The following is a 21,747-nucleotide window of genomic DNA, read 5'->3' as shown; positions in this document are numbered from 1 at the left end:
AGGTCCCCAACTTGACATACTAAGGTGAAGATCCTCGAAAGTATTTAGGCATCTAACTTGCATTGATTTCAACCTTTGAGGAGGAAAACGGCCTGTGTGCTTGTGTACCCTCTGCTATCACCATGCTCTCGGATGAACTCTCACAGAAAAAAAGATAAATGATAAAAGACAAAAACACCGTATTACCCATGGGTGAACACTTCACAAAGCCAGGTTTCAGAGTAGCAGCCTGTTAGTCTGTATCCACAAAAAGAAAAGGAGGACTTGTGGCACCTTAGAAACTAACCAATTTAGTTGAGCATAAGCTTTTGTGACCAACAGCTCACTTCATCGGATGCATGCAGTGGAAAATACAGTGGGGAGATTTTATATACACAGAGAACATGAAACAATGGGTGTTACCATACACACTGTAACGAGAGTGATCAGATAAGGTGAGCTATTACCAGTGGGGGGGGTCAGGACCTTTTGTAGTGATAATCAAGGTGGGCTATTTCCAGCAGTTGACAAGAACGTGTGAGGAACAGTAGGGGAGGAAAATACATGGGGAAATAGTTTTACTTTGTGTAATGACACATCCACTCCCAGTCTTTATTCAAGCCTAATTTAATGGTGTCCAGTTTGTAAATTAATTTCAATTCAGCAGTCTCTCATTGGAGTCTATCTTTGAAGTTTTTTTGTTGAAGAATTGCAACTTTTAGGTCTGTAATCGTGTGACCAGAGAGATTGAAGTGTTCTCCGACTGGTTTTTGAATGTTATAATGCTTGACATCTGATTTGTGTCCATTTATTCTTTTACGTAGAGACTGTCCGGTTTGGCCACTGTACATGGCAGAGGGGCATTGCTGGCACATGATGACATATATCACATTGGTAGATGTGCAGGTGAACGAGCCTCTGATAGTGTGACTGATGTGATTAGGCCCTATGATGGTGTCCCCTGAATAGATATGTGGACACAGTCGGCAACGGGCTTTGTTGCAAGGATAGGTTCCTGGGTTAGTGTTTTTGTTGTGTGGTGTGTGGTTGCTGGTGAGTATTTGCTTCAGGTTGGAGGGCTGTCTGTAAGCAAGGACTGGCCTGTCTCCCAAGATCCGTGAGAGTGATGGGTCGTCCTTCAGGATAGGTTGTAGATCCTTGATGATGCGCTGGAGAGGTTTTAGTTGGGGGCTGAAAGTTTTCACTTCTGAATAAAAATGTCCTTCTGTATTGCAACAAAAAGTCAGACATAGGAAATTTTCCTAGTTTAGTTAGCTAGTGGCGTTCTGTTGTTTTCTCTGTTGGGCCTGTCCTGTAGTAGGTAACTTCTGGCTGCTCTTCTGGCTCTGTCAATCTGTTTCTTCACTTCAGCAGGTCGGTATTGTAGTAGTAAGAACGCTTGATAGAGATCTTGTAGGTGTTTGTCTCTGTCTGAGGGGTTGGAGCAAATGCGGTTGTATCGTAGAGCTTGGCTGGAGACAGTGGATCGTGTGGTGTGGTCTGGATGAAAGCTGGAGGCATGTAGGTAAGTATAGTGGTCAGTAGGTTTCCGGTATAGGGTGGTGTTTATTTGAGCATCGCTTATTAGCACTGTAGTGTCCAGGAAGTGGATCTCCTGTGTGGAGTGGTCCAGGCTGAGGTTGATGGTGGGATGGAAATTGTTGAAATCATGGTGGAATCCCTCAAGGGCTTCTTTTCTATGGGTCCAGATGATGAAGATGTCATCAATGTAGTGTAAGTAGAGTAGGGGCTTTAGGGGACGAGAGCTGAGGAAGCGTTGTTCTAAATCAGCCATAAAAATGTTGGCATACTGTGGGGCCATGCGGGTACCCATAGCAGTGCTGCTGATTTGAAGGTATACATTGTCCCCAAATATGAAATAGTTATGGGTGAGGACAAAGTCACAAAGTTCAGCCACCAGGTTTGCCGTGACATTATCGGGGATACTGTTCCTGACGGCTTGTAGTCCATCTTTGTGTGGAATGTTGGTGTAGAGGGCTTCTACATCCATAGTGGCCGGGATGGTGTTTTCAGGAAGATCACTGATGAATTGTAGTTTCCTCAGGAAGTCAGTGGTATCTCAAAGATAGCTGGGAGTGCTGGTAGCGTAGGGCCTGAGGAGGGAGTCTACATAGGCAGACAATCCTGCTGTCAGGGTGCCAATGCCTGAGATGATGGGGCATCCAGGATTTCCAGGTTTATGGATCTTGGGTAGCAGATAGAATACCCCTGCTTGGGGTTCTAGGGGGGTGTCTGTGCGGATTTGTTCTTGTCGTTTTTCAGGGAGTTTCTTGAGCAGATGGTGTAGTTTCTTTTGGTAACCCTCAGTGGGATTAGAGGGTAATGGCTTGTAGAATTTTGATCTATCAGTCCTCATCCTCAAAGGAAACCTGTCCAATACTTTCAAAAGATGAGCCTGGGAGCTTAATTTCATAACTGTTAGACACTAAAAATCATGACCTTAATAAAGACACTGGATTCATGGCTTATTTAAAAATTGTATTAAGAGGATGTTAAAATAAAAAGAAAACAGTAAAGAATTTAAGAATAGAAGTTTCTGTTTATCAGGGAATAATGTACAGATTATCAAGGGGTGTGAAGTTCGGTTTAGGATTGTATGGCGTAAGGAATACATAATCTGCAATATCCCCAATTGGGGGTAAAATGTTAACGGGTCTATTACAACAACCTGTAACCCACTAACCCCCCTTTTTGTCTTACAACTACAGGGGTGTTAATTGGCCACTTCACCTTGAATGGTCCCTTAGAATATGTGCTAACTACTTATGCTAAACAATCTGTTTGATCTTGTATTTAGCAGGTTTTCATAGACTCATAGACATTAAAGTCAGAAGGGACCATTATGATCATCTAGTGTGACACTCTGGTAAGGCCGGATTAAGACCTTTAGAAGCCCTAAACACTGAAAAGATTATGGTCCCCCACCCCCTATGTAATTCAAAATAAAAACGATACTATACCGTAAAATAAAATTTTATTTTTTGAAATGACATAAAACTTACATGTATGCTGAAATTAAAATAGCTTCTTTCTAGATTTTCTGATTGCAAAATTCTGGATAAGTTCATCAAAGCTTACTCGACAAAGCATGTCCGCTTTCATACACAATAGGGAAAGTGAATCAAGTCTGCCCTGACACATTGTTGTTCCCTGAGGGTTTTTTTCAGCTGAGAAAAAGAGCATTCTGCGGAGAAGTTAGTAATCATCAATGTTAGAAAAGTACGTAGTGCAATCTCTACATTTGGAAATACACATTGTATTCCCAAAAAGAAAAGGAGCATCTGATGAAGTGAGCTGTAGCTCACGAAAGCTTATGCTCTAATAAATTGGTTAGTCTCTAAGGTGCCACAAGTACTCCTTTTCTTTTTGCGAATACAGACTAACACGGCTGTTACTCTGAAACCTGTGGCACCTTGGAGACTAACAATTAACTGGATACAATTAATTTAGGCTTGAATAGAGACTGGGAGTGGATGGGTCATTACACAAAGTAAAACTATTTCCCCATGTTTATTCCCCCACCCCCCACTGTTCCTCAGATGTTCTTGTCAACTGCTGGAAATGGCCCACCTTGATTATCACTACAAAAGGTTCCCCCCCTCCACTCTCCTCCTGGTAATAGCTCACCTTAAGTGATCACTCTCCTTACAGTGTGTATGGTAACACCCATTGTTTCATGTTCTCTATGTATATAAATCTCCCCACTGTATTTTCCACTGAATGCATCCAATGAAGTGAGCTGTAGCTCACGAAAGCTTATGCTCAAATAAATTTGTTAGTCTCTAAGGTGGTGCCACAAGTACTCCTTTTCTTATAACAGTGGAACTGCCGTACTTCTCCACACAGATTCATGTTCAAGTCAACAGGGTATGAATCAACTAGCTTTTGGGAACTTTGTGACTATTGTTCATCAGATAAGTCCATATCGTTTAGAAAAGAAAATCTACTTGCTACGTCTTTGTACACTTTACCTCTCCTCTTCATATGAACTTCAAGTGTATCAATTATAGCGTAGGTTTCAGAGTAACAGCCGTGTTAGTCTGTATTCGCAAAAAGAAAAGGAGGACTTGTGGCACCTTAGAGACTAACCAATTTATTTGAGCATGAGCTTTCGTGAGCTACAGCTCACTTCATCGGATGCATACCGTGGAAACTGCAGCAGACTTTAGTAAGTAGATACGCGAAATTTGTCTCTAGGATTCAATGCTGTTTCTGTTGCACTGCTATCATTTGCTTGTTTTTTCCTGATTCACTTGCGGGACTGGGCTTCTTTGTAGTTAGTATCAGGCAAGATATCTTTTGATATGTCTTCAAATCTTTCGAAATCGTTCCTCAAAGTGTGTAAGTGGTCTGCTAATGGTTGACAGAGGTCTGCACATGTTTGCAAAGCCAATTCTTTTTCTTGGAGAGCTTGACTTGTGTGGTAAAAGTGTTGTAAAATTTCATTCCACATGGTCAACATGAATACAAACTCTAGTTGTTGCATCTTGTTTGCAATATTTTCTGCTTTGCAGATAGTTTCTCCCTTTTGTGATTGATCTTCAGCTATACTTGCTAATGCATCCACAATCTTTGAGTAGGACTCCAGAATTGCACTTGTTGCCACTGCATGTGCCTCCCAGCGAGTATTAGAAAGAGATTTCAACACACAGTCATTGCCCAAATATGTTTTAAGAACTGCCCATCCGTGTGTTGAGGCAGAGAAAAATGTATAAACTGGACTGTTGAGAAAAAACTTACTGCCACCGGGTAACAATCAACAGCACTGCGGCCAACAAGATTGAGAGAGTGTGCAGCATATGGCATATTTGTTCTGTTCTAAAAGCTTTTTCTGCATTCCTTGATAATGCCCTGACGTGTCATAAGATTGACCTCTGTACTTTGAGAAATCTATTTTGCAAACTTGGCACAGATAATGCAGTACTGGATTTGCCATTTCTTCACCAGTGTGGCTTTTCAAATTGAGGAATGTTATAAATCGTTCACTTGTTTTCCAACTGTGGGGGAGACATATCTTAGTACAATACTCAATTGACCAATATGTGAAAGATCAGGTGTAGAGTCGACAGATAAACTGAAGTACCCACTTATTTCATCCACAATAGCTGAATGAACTTTGTCACTCATTAGACCAATGAGTTCATCACATATTGTCCTGGGTAAGTATGATGGGTTACTGTACACAAGTAGTCTGTATTCGCAAAAAGAAAAGGAGTACTTTGGCACCTTAGAGACTAACAAATTTATTTGAGCATAAGCTTTCGTGAGCTACAGCTCACTTCACGGAAGCTTATGCTCAAATAAATTTGTTAGTCTCTAAGGTGCCACAAGTACTCCTTTTCATTTTTTTTGGTGCCCCCTACTTTGCTGGTGACCTAAGCATGTGGCTTAGTCTGCCTATTGGGTAATCCAGCCCTGCACTCTGGGTACATTTCCCAAACCTGAAGAGGCGCTCTATGTAGCTCAAAAGCTTGTCTCACTCACCAGGAAAAGTTGGTTCCATAAAAGATATGGGATTTACCCGCCTTGTCTCTCTACTATGGAAGTCAGCAGCAGCAGTGAGCACGGTGAGTGCCTTTGAAAGTCAGGCCAAGGCCCTTCTCGTGGGGTTCCCAAAAGACAGGCAGCAGTTACCCCAAGTCCACCCTCCTACCCCTTAGGGGTGAATGCTGCTCTGTTGGTTACTTCAGATTTTCTGCTCACAGGGAGGCCTGGGTAATATTTTTTTCCTGAAAGGGGGCAGAGCTTTCAGGGAATGTCCCGCCACCCTGTGGTCTGATTAGGCTGTGAACTTCCCAGGGCAGAGATCCGTCTTCCTCTGCGATCGGGGTGGGACCAAAAAGGGGTTACAGTCCCCTCCTCCCTCGAGAGCTCCCCCTCTCATCGATCTCTGGGGATCACTAGGGCCAAAATGCTGCTGGGCTGCGTCTCAGGCGACCTGGGTTCCAGTTTCTGCGCCACCGCTGCCCTGCTGGGCATTCTTGGAGAAGCCAGGGCTCTCCGCCTCAGTTTCCCCAGGGCACTAGAAAGCCTTTTGCTCCCAGCACGGAGCGGCACTGGGCGAGGTCCCCGTCCCCACCACGGACCGTGCGGCTCCAGCGCAGAATGGTACCAAGGGGCCCTGCGTCCCCACGGTGGAGCCGCACCGGGAGGCCCTGCGTCCCAACCCCCCCTCCCCCCGGCCGCCGCAGCGGCGCGGCTCGGCTCGGCGCGGCTCCCCGCAGGCGCGCGCGCCCCCGCCCGTCTCAGTTTGACGGGCGAGCGGCGTCAGCGTAACCCCGCCACGTCAGCACGCAGCGTAGGGGGTCAGCCCCCGCGGGGGACAAAGGGGCGGGGAGCAGGGGCGGGGCCTGGCGGCCAGGGGGCGGGGCCGAGGGGCGGGGTCGGGTCGGCGGCGCCGCGGCCTGGAGCCGGGCGGCATGGGGCCGGGGCGGCCAGCGGGGCCGGGCGGCGGCGGCTCAGGAGCGGGGCGGTGAGCGCCGGAGCGGGCGAGGAGTGGGGCGGAGGCGGCTGGTACCGGGGTGGGGAGCAGAGTATGGGGCGGGGGGAGAGTAGCCAGAGCGGGTGGGACCCGGGAGCTGCCACTGGGGGGAGGCGGACAGAGGCCTACGCTGGTTGAGACACTAGCGGGGGGGGGAGGTGCCTGGCGGGAGGGAGGAGCTGGCGGGGGGGGGCAGAGGTGCCTGGGGGGGAAGAGAGGAGCTGTCCTGGGGGGGCAGAGGTGCCTGGGGGGGAAGAGAGGAGCTGTCCTGGGGGGGCAGAGGTGCCTGGGGGGGAAGAGAGGAGCTGTCCTGGGGGGGCAGAGGTGCCTGGGGGGGAAGAGAGGAGCTGGCCTGGGGGGGCAGAGGTGCCTGGGGGGGAAGAGAGGAGCTGGCCTGGGGGGGAAGAGAGGAGCTGGCCTGGGGGGGCAGAGGTGCCTGGGGGGGAAGAGAGGAGCTGGCCTGGGGGGGCAGAGGTGCCTGGGGGGGAAGAGAGGAGCTGGCCTGGGGGGGCAGAGGTGCCTGGGGGGGAAGAGAGGAGCTGTCTTGGGGGGGCAGAGGTGTCTGGGGGGGAAGAGAGGAGCTGGCCTGGGGGGGAAGAGGTGCCTGGGGGAGGGGAGAGAGGAGCTGGCCTGGGGGGGCAGAGGTGTCTGGGGGGGAAGAGAGGAGCTGGCCTGGGGGGGCAGAGGTGCCTGGGGGGGAAGAGAGGAGCTGGCCTGGGGGGGCAGAGGTGCCTGGGGGGGAAGAGAGGAGCTGGCCTGGGGGGGCAGAGGTGCCTGGGGGGGAAGAGAGGAGCTGTCTTGGGGGGGCAGAGGTGTCTGGGGGGGAAGAGAGGAGCTGGCCTGGGGGGGAAGAGGTGCCTGGGGGAGGGGAGAGAGGAGCTGACCTGGGGGGGCAGAGGTGCCTGGCGGGAGTGGGAGAGGAGCTGGCATGCGGGGGGGCAGAGGTGCCTGGGGGGGCGGTATTGGTACCAAGAGAGTAGAGGATTCTAGTGGGGAGTGAAGCTGGCAATGGGGGAGGGCCAGGATCCCGGGTGTGTGTGTGGGGGGGTGGGGGCTGAGGTATTAACTGTCACTGCAGGGGCCTCTGGAGTGGTGCATGTGCCCTGGGAGAGGGAGGTCGGTGGGGGGGTGGGGGAGCAGAGGTCACTGGCTAGGCGGATTTGGTGCAAATCCCTGGGATGGGGAAGCAGGTAGCAGCGCACTGGTGTTGTGGGGATGATGTACCCCCCCTGAGGGAGTGAGGAGGTGACACCCTGGGGGGTGCAGGGGCTTTTGGAGGAATTGTGGGTGGGTTGAGGGGGTTGCCTACCCGTGTGGGGTTTGGTTAATGTATACACAGGCCATTGTCGCAGGAGGCTTCCACTGCTGTTGCAGCAGCCATATGAGGGGAGGAGGAGGAAGGTGACTTGTGACTCAAGTCTGTACAGCAGGATATATTATATTCATCTCATTCTTATGCTCTCTTCTTAGGGCAGTGCCCCTTTGTGGTTTGCTGCATTCAGAACACCAGACACTGACCTTGCATAACAGGATGATGGCAATGCATGCATGGCCTGGCATTCCCCTACGTGCTCTATGACCTTGTGGTGTCCCAGAGCCTGTGGTGGTGTTTGGGTTTATGGAGTTTGAATCTTGCAGCCTGCTTTTTTGTTGTTGGTGGGGTTTTTTTTAAAGAGCCTAAAGTCTGCTTTGTGCTTTAAAGGCCATGGCAGAGAGAAGATTCCTGGCCCAATGAGTTTATAATCTAAATAGCGTTAATTCTTACGTGCTATGGTAATAAGCACTGTACAAAGCCCTTAGGGCCAGGCTGATGATATACAGAGAAATGTGTGCAACACAATATCAGTGACTGTACCCTGCCCTTCTCCCCAGAATTTTTAATTTGGATCATAATTTGATGTAAGATAAATAATTTTGCATCTCTTTCTTGGTCTAATCTTCTTTCTCCCCGCCCTCTTTACTTCACTTCAAGTGACTCTGCTGTGAAAATTCCTCCTTCCCTTGTTTGCCCTCCCTTACACTACTAATCCATCCTGGCTGAGTCAATATTAACTTTATTTTACAGATGGAGAAACTGAGGTACAGTGGGGATGTGGCTTGCTAAAGTTGTTTGCAGGGATTCAAAGGCAATGATAGAATCCAGGAGTCCTGACTCCAAATTTCTCCTGCTCTGACCACCACTCCTCTCCTAGTGGTAGAATAGAAACCCAGAAGGCTCCTAGTCACCTGTTCACACCTCCCCTGTTTGTTTTTAAATGTTTGATTACATTGTAAATCAAATGCAGCTTAAACTGTTTCGACTAGCACAAAGACAGCCACATGGAAACTGCTCTTCAATTGTTCTTGCTGCGGTTGCAGTTGATGCCTCTGTTCTGTGAGAAGGCCGCTGCTACTAGGAAACTCGTTCTGATTCTAATAAAAAGTATTTACGTGCTATACAACTGGTATCTTGTGGCAGGAGAAAGGCTCTCTTGAAAGGTGACTTCCCAGGATCCTATGCTTAGCTTGCAGGGCAAAATGTGCTTAGATAGGCAAGGGTTGGTGCTATATAAATACCTTTGTATTAAAACTGGACACACTGTTTAGGGACACTGAGTAAAACCGTTGATCATGAAACACAGGGGTAGTCAATAGGAAGACCACGGGCCAAATCTGGACCGCCAAACGCTTTTGAATGGACTGCAGCATCTTTTTATTTACTTATTATCATTATTGTCCTTGCAATGTGAAAAACGTTTCTCTGCAATCTGGACCTTGACCAAGAAATTTGGACCGTGAAAAACAATAATTAACTACTCCTGATGTAATACTTTGTTTGAAATGGGGTGACATCATGTATCTCTGTGCCTGTCTTCGCCATGAAACATGGACTATTATTTGACTTAGTATTATCACAAAGCCACATCACGTGTCCAGGAGTCCAAACTCCAGTGTTCACTATGTGTGATGCAAAGTGGGACGAAAAGTGACATCCGTCTCCTAGTGCAGTACTTTTTGGCTAACGCAATACAGCATAATGCCAGGCTCAGCCCAGGACAGGTCATTGTAATCCTTCAAAAGTTTATATCCACATCTGGAACTCCTGTGCCTAACCTTCAAGAGCAAATAGTGAAGGTTCAGGTATAAGCAGAACTTTTGGGTGGAGCATTCCCATAGTGAAACCAACACAGGACTCCCACTAAGATCCAGATGCTTGTTGAAAGGATACTAAGATCAGAGAAAGAAAAGGAGTACTTGTGGCACCTTAGAGATGAACCAATTTATTTGAGCATAAATAAAAAACTTATGCTCAAATAAATTGGTTAGTCTCTAAGGTGCCACAAGTACTCCTTTTCTTTTTGCGAATACAGACTAACACGGCTGCTCCTCTGAAATAAGATCAGAGCGGTTTAACCTCTCCCTAAGTCCTTTTGGAACACACCTGGAGCAGGAGACATGCTCTCATTCATTTCCTGATCTCCTTGCTCAACAGATCAGCATCTATGTTTTTCTTCCAAAGCAGCCTGCAATCCTAAAATGAGCGACTCTAAACATAGGATGAGTTCTGGGTTATAACGACAGTTGAATCTGTATGAAGAAGCAGATGTTTAAAGCAGAAGAGATGCATGCATCATGTCTTCAAATACATCAAATGGTGGCCATGACTTTGTAGCTCTCTTAGTGATGAATACTGAAACCATTGTTGAAAAGAGGGTTTCATAATTTAGTTCAGTGAGGGCATTTGCAGTGGGAGGGGCTTTCAACACAACTAAAAGGAAAGGCTAAATCTTAAAATTATATGTCATTACCCACTGTTCTTTTGAGACACGCTAGAGACCTGAGTGCAGAAAGGGTTTGGGATCATTGTGTGTCTGTGTCTCCCAAGGGGTGTGTGTGTGAGGGGTGGATGGCCATTCCCCCCTCTTTGCCCCGCTGAGCCTGGGTGAAGGGAGGCGTTCTGCTCTGTTAGTGCTGAAATATCTAAAAAGGGATGATAATGGAAAGTGGGTTTCATTCTCCTATAACTAAAATACTACTCAAGATAGTTAAGTCCTAGGCAGTGTGCAAAGATCTACAAAGGGATCTCTCAAAACTGGGTGACTGGGCAACAAAATGGCGGATGAAATTCAGTGTTGATAAATGCAAATTAATACACATTGGAAAACATAATCCCAACTTTCAGAGTAGCAGCCGTGTTAGTCTGTATTCACAAAAAGAAAAGGAGTACTTGTGGCACCTTAGAGACTAACCAATTTATTTGAGCATAAACTTTCGTGAGCTACAGCTCACTTCATCGGATGCATACTGTGGAAAATACAGAAGATGTTTTTATACACACAAACAATGAAAAAATGGGTGTTTCTCACTACAAGATTTTCTCTCCCCCCACCCTACTCTCCTGCTGGTAATAGCTTATCTAAAGTGATCACTCTCCTTACAATGTGTATGATAATCAAGGTGGGCCATTTCCAGCACAAATCCAGGGTTTAACAAGAATGTCTGGGGGGGGGCGAAGGAATAAACAAGGGGAAATAGGTTACTTTTTATAACTCAACCATTCCCAGTCTCTATTCAAGCCTAAGTTAATTGTATCCAATTTGCAAATTAATTCCAATTCAGCAGTCTCTCGGTGGAGTCTGTTTTTGAAGTTTTTTGTTGAAGGATAGTCACTTTGAGATCAGAAACCGAGTGACCCGAGAGATTGAAGTGTTCTCCGACTGGTTTTTGAATGTTATAATTCTTGACATCTGATTTGTGTCCATTTATTCTTTTACGTAGAGACTGTCCAGTTTGCCCAATGTACATGGCAGAGGGGCATTGCTGGCACATGATGGCATATATCACATTGGTGGATGTGCAGGTGAACGAGCCTTTGATAGTGTGGCTGATGTGATTAGGCCCTATGATGGTGTCCCCTGAATAGAAATGTGGACACAGTTGGCAACGGGCTTTGTTGCAAGGATAGGTTCCTGGGTTAGTGGTTCTGTTGTGTGGTATGTGGTTGCTGGTGAGTATTCGCTTCAGGTTGGGGGGCTATCTGTAGGCAAGGACTGACCTGTCTCCCAAGATTTGTGAGAGTGTTGGGTTATCCTTCAGGATAGGTTGTAGATCCTTGATAATGCGTTGGAGGGGTTTTAGTTGGGGGCTGAAGGTGACTGCTAGTGGCGTTCTGTTATTTTCTTTGTTAGGCCTGCCCTGTAGTAGGTAACTTCTGGGAACTCTTCTGGCTCTATCAATCTGTTACGATACATATAAAATGATGGGGTCTAAATTATCTGTTACCACTCAAGAAAGAGATCTTGGAGTCATTGTGGATAGTTCTCTGAAAATATCCACTCAATGTGCAGCAGCAGTCAAAAAAGCTAACAATGTTGAGAATCATTAAGAAAGGGATAGATAATAAGATTGAAAATACCATATTGCCTCTATATAAATCCATGGTATGCCCATCTGAATACTGCGTGCAGATGTGGTCGCCCCATCTCAAAAAATATATATATTAGAATTGGAAAAGGTTCAGAAAAGGGCAACAAAAATTATTAGGGGTATGGAACAGCTTCCATAGGATGAATAAGGAGGACATATGAGGAGAGATGAATAAAACTGGGACTTTTCAGCTTGGAAAAGAGACAACTAAGGGGGGATATGATAGAGGTCTATAAAATCATGACTGGTGTGGAGAAAGTAAATAAGGAAGTGTTGTTTACTCCTCATAACACAAGAACTAGCGGGTCACCAAATGAAATTAATAGACAGCAGGTTTAAAACAAACAAAAGGAAGTATTTCTTCACACAACGCACAGTGAAAAGAAAAGGAGGACTTGTGGCACCTTAGAGACTAACCAATTTATTAGAGCATAAGCTTTCGTGAGCTACAGCTCACTTCCTCAGATGCATATCGTGGAAACAACGCACAGTCAATCTGTGGAACTCTTAGCCAGAGAATGTTGTGAAAGCCAAGACTATTAATGGTTAAAAAAGAACTAGATAAATTCATGGAGGATAGGTCCATCAATGGCTATTAGCCAGGGTGGGCAAGGATGGTGTCCCTAGGCTCGGTTTGCCAGAAGCTGGGAATGGGCAACAGGGGATGGATCACTTAATGATTACCTGTTCTGTTCATTCCCTCTGGGGCACCTGGCATTGACCACTGTTGGAAGACAGGATACTGGGGAAGATGGACCTTTGGTCTGACCCAGTATGGGCGTTCTTATGATCTTATGACTGGTAACAGTTAGCTGGGAGATTAACTGGCTGTGTGGCCTCATATCATAATTAAGGCTGAGAGTCTGTCACGGAAGTCACGGATTCCGTGACTTTCCAGGACCTCGGTGTCTTCTGCAGTGGTCAGTGAGGCTGGTCCAGGGGCCGCCCGGGCTACTGTGCTCCCTTTCCCCTAGCAGCATCCTAATATTATTATTTGTATTGTATTTGTTGTGAACTGGGACCCCATTGTGTTACAGGCTCTACAAACACAGAACAGTCTCATAGGGGCAGCTGCAGACTACTCTGCTGAGTGCTAAAACCTGGTGGGTTCTGATTTCACGTAGAGAGAAACAGGTATTTTTTAAAATAGTCTCTATCTTTCTTTCTGCAATAAAAGCACAATTTGGTTAGAACAATGATGAGCAAAATCTGGAACTACAATACAATAATCCCAGCCTAGGGGCTGGGTTGCCCCTTCGCATGGGGCCCATTGGTAACTAACTTATAGTTGTGGTGTTAATAGAAGAGCTCAGAGACCCTTGCTGTCATGGCCTTTGCTCTGAACTGGAAATGGTAGATGGTATTGGCAGTATTTTAAGAAGTGATGTAACTGCCAGGGATGAGGTTAATTTAACCCCCTCAAGGGCAATTTAAGCCACTTGTTCAGGAGAAGCTGATTTTACCCATAGTCAGCTGCCTAGCTGCCTTGCTGAATCATCTTTTCCACTCCACTCCCCCTTATCTCTGGTCATCAGAATGTCTTTGTGTGTTGAAACTGCCCAGATAACAAGGGGGAATGCTATAAAGAAACTGCTTTGGGAGGGCAAAAGCTTTCACAGAGAGGAAAGAGACAGTTCTGTCGTCCGGACATTGACTCTCTCACTTGGTCAAGAAGAACTGACTAGTGAAAACTTCTAGTGATGTAGCAGTGTCAGTCACAGGACATTAGAGAGACAAGGTGGGTGAAGTAATATCTATTATTGGACCAACTTCTGTTGGTGAGAGAGACAAGCTTACGCAGAGCTCTTCTTCAGGTGGTAACTGGCACAGAAAGTTGTAGGTGCTGGGAAGTCCCAGGAGGGCTGGAGAGGGTCACGCTATGGGGGGCTAGCTGTATAATGGAGGGTGAACAGCTAACTGGATATACCAGAGGGATTCGACTGTAAACTTTTGGGGACAGGGACCAGGAATTTTCCTCCAGGGCAGATTGGAAGAGGCCCTGGAAGTTTTTCGCCTTCCTCTGTAGCATGGGGCACGGGTCACTTGCTGCTCCTTGAAGTCTTTAAACCACGATTTGAGGACTTCAATAGCTCAGACAGAGGTGAGAGTCTTTTCGCAGGAGTGGGTGGGTGAGATTCCGTGGCCTGCGTTGTGCAGGAGGTCAAACTAGATGATCATAATGGTCCCTTCTGACCTTAGTATCTATGAATCTATGTTTTGGTCCTATGTTTGGACAGGGCCTAGTACAGTGGAGTCCATGACTGGGGCTCTTAGCTGCTCCCACAGTACAAATAATGAGCTGTAAAGAAGTATAGCTGTTTCCCCCATATAAGTGTGTAATGATGCTGAAAGATGGTGGGATACCACTGTGGGTGAGCACTGTATAAATGCCCAGATAGACAGGATGACCAGTGAGCAAGTGGTTTAAAATCGGGACAGGAGATGGGGGGAATAATAGGTACTTACATAAGAAAAAGCCCCGAATATCGGGGCTGTCCCTATAAAATCGGGACATCTGGTCACCCTACAGATATGGGTAAAATAACCATATGGCCCTGCTCAGAGTTCGGAGGAGGGATCCTCCATTCTGGCTGAAGCCATCTTAAAAACCAGTAACTGCTCCAGCATCGAGAGGTCACATGGCCAGCGGAAAGCCAGGAAAGATCAAATTCCAGCACCAACTGCAAGAGCCTCTGTAACCCTACATGCTTTTGGTATGTTACTAGACCGGGTTCCCCCTTGTCTAATATACATCCCCATCTTATGATAATGACTGGCTAGCAGTCATCAGCTATTCATGATTTCCAGTTCACTGCTGTTGGGAAGCAGAATTGCAGAACCCTAGAAATGCCAGTAAAAAGGAAGGACTCGCTGGACTGAAGTATGTAACTTGATAAGTAGTGGTTCAGGATTTGTGCAGGAGAATGGTCTGTTGTTTGCTGAAAGAGGTATTGGATGTCTAAACAAAAGAGGTACTGTATTTGCCTTGTGGACTAGAGCACCTTCAGAGGGTGTGGAGAATAATAATCCAGAGTACGACACACCTTCCAATTACCTGTTGGAACTTTTACAGTTCAAGGAGGCGTGCACACAGAAACTGTTGCTCTTCGCATTCTAGAGCAAGGTAGTTGGGATAAAAAATTATCTGAAGCAGAAATGCCTGATGGAACTGTGTAACCTAGTAATCAGCCTCAAAAATGGATTCCTCCTTTTGAGGGGAGCTACAGGCTCTAAATCTTTCCTTATCCACCTGACACTGCCTTCCCTGTTGTATTGGCATTCACAGGCCTGACTATCCTTTTGATTTAATTCCAGGGAGTTGTGTGTGATCAGCATGTGGATATGTTGCATTACTGGGAATGTCATACACAAAATAAAACCCACAAATTGTTACTCTGACCCAAGAGGGCAAAAACATGGCTTTCCGCAGAGATCCACAGGACATCACTAAGAATTTGGCTGGAGGGGCTTATCTAAACAAACTCATAGATTTTTAAAGCCAGAAGAGACCATTAGATCTTTTATTCTGACCTAAAAAGAAAAGGAGGACTTGTGGCACCTTAGAGACTAACCAATTTATTTGAGCATAAGCTTTCGTGAGCTACAGCTCACTTCATCGGATACATTGGGGGGGAGGGATAGCTCAGTGGTTTGAGCATTTGCCTGCTAAACCCAGGATTGTGAGTTCAATCCTTGAGGGGGCCATTTAGGGATCTGGGGCAAAAATTGGGGATTGGTCCTGCTTTGAGCAGGAGATTGGACTAGATGACCTCCTGAGGTCCCTTCCAACCCTAATATTCTATGATTCATTCAGTGGATAGTCTCTAAGGTGCCACAAGTACTCCTTTTTGCGAATACAGACTAACACAGCTGGTACTCTGAAACCTGAAAAGGAGGACTTGTGGCACCTTAGAGACTAACCAATTTATTTGAGCGTGAGCTTTCGTGAGCTCCAGCTCACTTCATCGGATTCTACGTAAAAGAATAAATGGACACAAATCAGATGTCAAGAATTATAACATTCATAAACCAGTCGGAGAACACTTCAATCTCTCTGGTCACGCAATCACAGACATGAAGGTCGCTATCTTAAAACAAAAAAACTTCAAATCCAGACTCCAGCGAGAAACTGCTGAATTGGAATTCATTTGCAAATTGGATACTATTAATTTAGGCTTAAATAGATACTGGGAGTGGCTAAGTCATTATGCAAGGTAGCCTATTTCCTCTTGTTTTTTCCTACCGCCCCCCCCAGATGTTCTGGTTTAACTTGGATTTAAACTCGAAGAGTGGTCAGTTTGGATGAGCTATTACCAGCAGGAGAGTGAGTTTGTGTGTGTATGGGGGTGGGGGGGATGTGAGAAAACCTGGATTTGTGCAGGAAATAGCCCAACTTGATTGTCATGCACATTGTGTAAAGAGTTGTCACTTTGGATGGGCTATCACCAGCAGGAGAGTGAATTTGTGTGGGGGGGTGGAGGGTGAGAAAACCTGGATTTGTGCTGGAAATGGCCCACCTGGTGATCACTTTAGATAAGCTATTACCAGCAGGACAGTGGGGTGGGAGGAGGTATTGTTTCATATTCTCTGTGTATATATAAAGTCTGCTGCAGTTTCCACGATATGCATCTGATGAAGTGAGCTGTAGCTCACGAAAGCTTATGCTCTAATAAATTGGTTAGTCTCTAAGGTGCCACAAGTACTCCTTTTCTTTTTGCGAATACAGACTAACACGGCTGTTACTCTGAAACCATACACACTGTAACAAGAGTGATCTGGTAAGGTGAGCTATTACCAGCAGGAGGAAACCTTTTGTAGTGATAATCAAGGTGGGTCATTTCCAGCACTTGACAAGAAAGTCTGAGGAACAGTAGGGGAGGAAAATAAACATGGGGAAATAGTTTTACTATTACATCCACTCCCAGTCTTTATTCAAGCTTTATTTAATGGTGTCCAGTTTGTAAATTAATTCCAGTTCAGCAGTCTCTCATTGGATTCTGTCTTTGAAGTTTTTTTGTTGAGGAATTGCGACTTTTAGGTCTGTAATCGTGTGACCAGAGAGATTGAAGTGTTCTCCGACTGGTTTTTGAATGTTATAATGCTTGACATCTGATTTGTGTCCATTTATTCTTTTACGTAGAGACTGTCCGGTTTGGCCACTGTACATGGCAGAGGGGCATTGCTGGCACATGATGACATATATCACATTGGTAGATGTGCAGGTGAACGAGCCTCTGATAGTGTGGCTGATGTGATTAGGCCCTATGATGGTGTCCCCTGAATAGATATGTGGACACAGTCGGCAACGGGCTTTGTTGCAAGGATAGGTTCCTGGGTTAGTGTTTTTGTTGTGTGGTGTGTGGTTGCTGGTGAGTATTTGCTTCAGGTTGGAGGGCTGTCTGTAAGCAAGGACTGGCCTGTCTCTCAAGATCCGTGAGAGTGATGGGTCGTCCTTCAGGATAGGTTGTAGATCCTTGATGATGCGCTGGAGAGGTTTTAGTTGGGGGCTGAAGGTGATGGCTAGCGGCGTTCTGTTTTCTCTGTTGGGCCTGTCCTGTAGTAGGTAACTTCTGGCTACTCTTCTGGCTCTGTCAATCTGTTTCTTCACTTCAGCAGGTCGGTATTGTAGTAGTAAGAACACTTGATAGAGATCTTGTAGGTGTTTGTCTCTGTCTGAGGGGTTGGAGCAAATGCGGTTGTATCGTAGAGCTTGGCTGTAGACAATGGATCGTGTGGTATGGTCTGGATGAAAGCTGAAGGCATGTAGGTAAGTATGGCTGTCAGTAGGTTTCCGGTATAGGGTGGTGTTTATTTGAGCATCGCTTATTAGCAGTGTAGTGTCCAGGAAGTGGATTTCCTATGTGGACTGGTCCAGGCTGAGGTTGATGGTGGGATGGAAATTGTTGAAATCATGGTGGAATCCCTCAAGGGCTTCTTTTCTATGGGTCCAGATGATGATGTCATCAATGTAGCGCAAATAGAGTAGGGGCATTAGGGGATGAGAGCTGAGGAAGCGTGGTCAGTGAACAATGCTTTCAAGCTTTCATACTTAAGCATTTGCTGTCTGAACAAAGGAGGACAGGCATAGTGAATGAATGTGTCATGAGAGTTTAAACTGGGCCAGGGTTTGTAGCTTGACAGCAGAGATAGGAGGGAAATGGTTTATCTCACACCCAAAGAGAAATGTGTTTTGCAAGGAGATATTTAGGTCAGTGTCTTTCTGTAACGAATGTTTGTCATGTGATCATCTTCCCTTTTGCCTTTATTAACCTCTCTGAGGCTGGTGTTAATAGAACTTGCTGCAGAAATAAGTAATTTCCTTCTGGGGACCTTGTTTTGAGGGAAACACAATGTATTGAGGAATCCGTTCTATTAGGTTTTAGAATTAAGATTTCATCAGAATGGCTTCTAAAAATAAATCTGTAAAGCTTTAAAATTCAGAGGGAGGATGTGTGAGGATTGTGTTCTGTAAATAGGCTTCTGTAGAGCAATGGATAAAATTTTCAAAAGTTCCCAAGTCTCATTGAAAGTCAGCAAGACTTAGGCTTTTAAGTGCCTAAATTACCTTTGAAAATGGGACTTCAGAAGCACCTAAGTGACTTAGGGAGCCTAACACTTTACCCATAGTGACTACATCTACTCCACTGTAAGGTAAACTGTGCTGAAAGCTGTCTCTACTATCCTGTAGAAAATCAGTCAAGATCTCTCTCCAGCTGGTCTGGATGGTTGACCTGACCTACCTGAGCAACAGCAAGTTTTATACTCTGGTAAATCACATCCATTGTAGTCAGTGACCCTCTCTAAGACAGAACTGTCCTGGCCAGTTTGGGATCACTTGCACATCACACAGTCGCCTGTTTAGCCTCTCTGCCCTGTTCTGGCAAATTACCATGGTATTGGAGTTTTTCAGACTGTTCTGTAGGATGCGCTTGCATTTGTTGCTGGCTTTTGTACACCAGCAAAGAGAATTGTTTTGTCGGTGGTGGCTGCTTAAGATTCAAGTATAAAAATCATTTGCAGCTCTTGTTCTGAAAGAGCAGTAAAGAAGACAAGTCACATGCTCACATAACTAAGGTGGGTAAAACTTTGATCTAGCCTTGAAGATGGGTGTCCATCTAGGAGGGAACTGCTTAGGCAAACTAACAACTAAGTCTAAGGCAGAACTACTGTACTCTTGATCTAAAAGAATCTCTTTGGCATCAAATCTTGCTGATGCTATATCCAATCATTCAGTCTTGGTGGTGCTGTTGAAACTGCTGCAGACTGTGGTAGTTTCCACATCATTGGATCAAGGTGATTATTTCACCTAACTATTTTAATTACCACAACAGCATTCATTTCTGTAACGGATGTGGGTTTCTATGGAATTCTGCTGCTTTTAAGACCACAAGAGTATATTGCACGTGTAACCCACACACCTCCTGAGTGTGGTGTTCTGTCCCATCTAGTGGCACCGAGACCGCTTAGAGAGAGATTGAGTCTGCTCTACAGCCTTAGCTACCAGGCAGTTGGCTTTAGCTCATGCGGTAGAGGCTCATGCACTAAGCTCCAGAGATCCCTGGTTTGATCCTGCCCACGGACGACCGGGGTCTGTCAGCATTACAAAACAATAGCTTTCAAACTAGGATCACCAATTGTCTGGTCCTCTTGTGCCTGCAGAGTTGGAAGAGGTGATGATCCATAGGAGGATTTTTTTTTTCCACTTGCAGAGCAGGTGAAAGCTAAAGCATTGCACCAAAATATTGCAGCCTTTGTACATTGCAAATGAAATCTGAAGTGCTGTGCCAGGCACTGAAACAGACAGTCTGAACTTCTGTAGGCCCTCATCTAAAGTGAGCAAATGTGCTTGCTAGTGACGTGAAGAGCAAACAACTAATTTGTCTAAAGTGGCGCTAGCAAATTTCATTGAGAACCGTGAGGTGCATAGAGCTCACAGAACAGTGTTTACTTTGCATTAATCTGTTGTTCTAGAATAAACCATTTAAAATCTTGAGCATACTTGAGTAGATAAATAGTAGGGTTGCCTTTCCTGCAGAAAAGGAACGGAGACATTTCAACTGAGCAAATTGCTGTGAATGAGCTGAAGTCTGTTCTTTTACAACGTCATCTACACATTAGCTGTGCTGGTTTGTTCAGAATGGAATGTATGAACTGTAATTATGCTTTGAACACCTTAACTATGGCACAAATTCACTTAATGTTAACATCCAACTGGCATTTTCCTTGTATGCCCACATTAAGATGGAATTTAGGAAGATAACATTGCCAATATATGGCATTGTCCCAGGAGCAAAAATACCCTGTTACTATATAACAGGCTTTGAGGACATTAAGTGCTTTACATACCATGCTTAGATGTTATCGGGACTTGAATATATCATTGGGATTTTTTTTAAGTTGACATGTTAATATTTAGGGAGGATGCCAGCTTTCATCTGAAACTCTGCACCCAATTCTGGCCTCCTTCTAAATCTCCTACATTTTCATTTTTAAAAATAGGCACAGGAAGAGGTCCTGACTGGCCATTTAGTGCCATTAGAAGAGCATTCTGATGCCATGGTGATGAACGTGATCTCAATCCTTAAACCACAGCCCCATAGCGTAGGATGTGTGGTTGCCAGTTCTACACATAAAGGAATTTCCATTCTTTCCTGCTTCCCTGTTGTGGTTTCATTGTTTGTAAGTGTCACAATTCAGGGCAACCGCTTCTATGTTTCCCTTCTGTGATCCATCAAGTGCACGCATTCTAGGCTTCTGGGTCCTCAGCTGTCACCTCTCTGGGGTGGGTATCCAGGTCTCTCTCCCTCCTGACCAGGGTTTCTCCAGGCTGCACCATTCCCTGCCTACACTGTGACATTCCCAGTAAGCCAGACTGCCTAAAGAGGCCAGTGTCTGCTCTTTACTTTCTGTTTGAAGGCTATGAACAATGTATTGGCCAGCAGTTATGAATTACCACACAGCTCTTTATAAGTAAGCACATTGCTTCTTAAGGTAACAGCATTATAGAGAAAACATTTTTAAAAAAACCAAAACACTACATGCATGCTAATAAGCTTACCAGAGGTCACCCATCAGTCTTATGGAGCCTCTGTAGGCCAAAGTCCTTCCAGACCTTCCCGGGAAGGATTGTGGGCCCCCCTTGAACAGAAGCTCCTGTCTGTTTTCTGGATCAGAAAGAAGGCCTTGAGTCAGTTTAAACTCAGGCTATGTACCCAAAAGTGCTTTCTTTATCTGTTGGTCTCTGGAGAATCTAGTTTGAACTAGTATATGTGAGCCTTTCCAGGAGGTAGTACCCCTCTCTGAGGGGGGTTACAACCTGGTTAAGTTGCCTTAATCACCACCCACTGTTTTAAGTTCTTGTAGGAGCTGTAGTCCCCATATCCCGATGTCTGTACTCTGACCGGTAAAACTTTTCCCCCAGTCGGGGAATTTGCAGATTATTATGTGATCCTTGCTCCACCAGCGCCTAAATCGAATTCTGCACCCCTTGATAATCTGTACCTTATCCCCTGACGACCAGAAACTCCTATGCTTGAACTCTGTACCGTTCCTTATTTCAACATTACCTCAAATAAAATTATTAACTCTCTTCCCCCTCTGCCCCCAACCCCCAGAGTAGAACACACAAGCCATTCATTTAAAACAGTGGACCCCAAAGATGGGGTTGAGATGTCTGTCACAAGCAGCTCTAATCTTGGAGCTGGCACCAGAATCTGCAAGAACTAATGTCCATGTTGATTAGTTTCTCTAGGTGGTCTGCTCACTCCCCCCTCCCATTCTTGTTTTACGTTCCCAAGGGACTTGTTTTCTTTGTTCAAGCAGGCTTTTTCTAAATCAGGTCCACATGAAAACGTCTATTT

General features: G+C 45.6%; 1 protein-coding gene across 7 annotated transcripts in view; it reads left to right on the top strand.

Moving 5' to 3' along the window:
* The first annotated feature begins 5,545 nt into the window (after positions 1-5,545).
* Positions 5,546-21,747, top strand: part of SLC11A2 (solute carrier family 11 member 2) — a 45,578-nt gene continuing 29,376 nt past the window's right edge. For 4 of the 7 annotated variants that reach the window (XR_012155771.2, XM_073319386.2, XM_073319385.2 and 1 more), the window contains exon 1: positions 5,546-5,567. The gene's annotated coding sequence lies outside the window, so the exon portion shown is untranslated. Of the gene's footprint in view, positions 5,568-6,390; positions 6,473-13,435; positions 13,626-20,386; positions 20,567-21,747 lie in introns of those variants that run through there. The other 3 variants (XM_073319389.2, XM_073319388.2, XM_073319390.2) reach the window with 3 other exon arrangements.

Source organism: Lepidochelys kempii, chromosome 20, assembly GCF_965140285.1.
Source record: "Lepidochelys kempii isolate rLepKem1 chromosome 20, rLepKem1.hap1, whole genome shotgun sequence".
Taxonomy (NCBI): Eukaryota; Metazoa; Chordata; order Testudines; family Cheloniidae; genus Lepidochelys; species Lepidochelys kempii.
Note: the sequence above shows the minus strand (reverse complement) of the source record. Positions and strands in the feature narration are given on the sequence as shown.